This window comes from Ovis canadensis, chromosome 9, assembly GCF_042477335.2.
Source record: "Ovis canadensis isolate MfBH-ARS-UI-01 breed Bighorn chromosome 9, ARS-UI_OviCan_v2, whole genome shotgun sequence".
NCBI classification, from domain to species: Eukaryota; Metazoa; Chordata; class Mammalia; order Artiodactyla; family Bovidae; genus Ovis; species Ovis canadensis.
This window is the reverse complement of record NC_091253.1, coordinates 93,504,180-93,506,427: the sequence shown is the minus strand read 5'-3', so window position 1 is coordinate 93,506,427 and position 2,248 is coordinate 93,504,180.

The window sequence follows — 2,248 nt, the reverse complement described above, 5'->3', positions numbered from 1 at the left end:
ATAGTGGGGTGGTGAGAGGAGGGAGATGAGTAAGTAAGAGCAAGATACAGCTTTCATAGCCACAGTAAGAATTCAAAATTTTATTTTAAGCATACTGGGAGTGAGTCTTAGTCCACTGAGCTGCTATAGCAAAAATGCCACAAACTGGGTAGCATATAAAAAAACATAAATTTAAGTTCTGGAGGCTATGAAATCCAAGCACTGGCCTAGTCAGTGCCTTCTAAGAGCCTCTCCCTCATGGATGCTGTCTTCTCAGTGTACAGAAGGAGACAGGGAAGCTCTTCAGAGTCTCTTTTGTCAGAGCACTAACCCCATTCATGAGGCCTCTGCCCTCATGACCTAAGCACCTTCCAAAGACCCTACATCCTTATATCATCACCTTAGAGGGTAGGGTCTCAACAAATGAATTTTGGGGAGACACAAACATTCGGACCCATCCAGTATAGGCTTTGAAAGGTTGGCACGATCCGACCCACACTTTTTATTTTGCATTGCCGTGTGTGACAGAGAAATCAGTGGGGATGGTTTGCAATAAAGGTGGACGATGACAGGAACTTGGCTGATGGTGATGTAGAAATGAAGAAGGAGTGGTTCAGGATACGTTTTGGAGGTAGAACAGATGAGAACTGCCAGTAAGGAAAAGAAAGGATGACTGCTAGGTTTTTTACTTGAACAGTCAGCTGGAGGGTGGTACCATTTTCTGAAACATGGAAGTTGAGGTTGAAATGAGAAGTGGGAAAGGGTGTAGGGTGGGTATTTGCCTATATCCTCTCTCTGGACTGTCTTTCTCTCTCTCTTCACCCAGTTACCCCCTTTCCAAACTTTGGATCTCAGCTTAAGTGTCATTTTAGCAATGTAGTCCTTTTCCCCAATAGTTCAAAACAAACTTCATATATTCAGTATATGCTCACTTGGTGTCCTGTACTTTTTCTTAGTTCTTGTGTCACATTGCAAAAGTGGCCCCTAACACACTGTCTCTATCGCCCCTACTAACAGCCTTCCCATCAGAACACTTGGGCATGAGACCATCCTAGATCATCCAACCACCAGCAGACCCACCAGCTGACCAGAAAGGTATGAAAGAGCCCAGCTGAGCACTCAAAAATAGAACCACCCAACCTACTCACAGTATTCTGAGTTAGCCAGAGTACTGCTGTAAGCCACTAGGTTTTGTAGTGAGTTGCTACATAGCAAAGAGTGATACAACAGTTGCAGTCTTACATGTTGCAATGTTATGGTGCAATCTTAGTTGCAATCTTACATACATGTATCTGTTTGTTTGATTAGTCTGTCCCTTGGAGGAGACTGTGGGCTCTGTTATTCTGGTTTTCAGTTACCATGCCATGCTCAGAGCCGGCATAATATCTGAAACACATCAGGTATTCAATGGACAACTTGCTGAATGAATGCAGGGGCAGAAGAGAGGCATACTTCATAACAGGAGAGAAGACAAGTTCTGTAAGAAAGGTAACAAAAGACTGAGGACATCCCTCTGTCCAAAACGAACTTTTATCAGAACACATTGCTGAGGATTACAAGACCAAGATTACCTTTCTTCTGCGTCCAAGAGCTCTAAACTGGGAGACAGTACAAAATCAACGGAATATACCGCCCTGGAAGGGGCTCTAACGCTGCCTACAAGACGGACCTGTCCAAGTTGTCACAGGAGAGTTCTTGAAAGACAGAAAGCCGAGATTTAGTCTCCTGGTGTTTACTTGGAAGAGGAGCACAAGCGAAGGCCAAGGACATGGGGTTTTGTTTGTTCAGTTCAGTTCCGTCATTCAGCTGTGTCCGACTCTTTGTGACCCCATGGACTGCAGCACGGCTTCCCTGTCCATCACCAAGTTTGAGCTTGCTCAAACTCATGTCCATCTAGTCGGTGATGCCATCCAACCATCTCACCCACCCTCTGTCCTCCCCTTCTCTTCCCGCCTTCAATCTTTCCCAGCATCAGGGGTCTTTCCCAGTGAGCCAGTTCTTCGCATCAGGTGGCCAGAGTACTGGATTTTCAGCATCAGCTTCAGCATCAGTCCTTCCAATGAATATTGAGGACGGATTTCCTTTAGGATGGACCGATTGAATCTCCTCGCAGTTTAAGTGACTCTCAAGTCTTCTCCAACACCACAGTTTGTAATCTCGGGGTATATCGCTAAGGTCTGTCTGTCTCTTCACTAAACTCTTAAGGCCCTTTAGGGCAGGCGGGGTGTGAGGGGCGGATTCTTATCTTTGTATTGATTATTATTCCCAG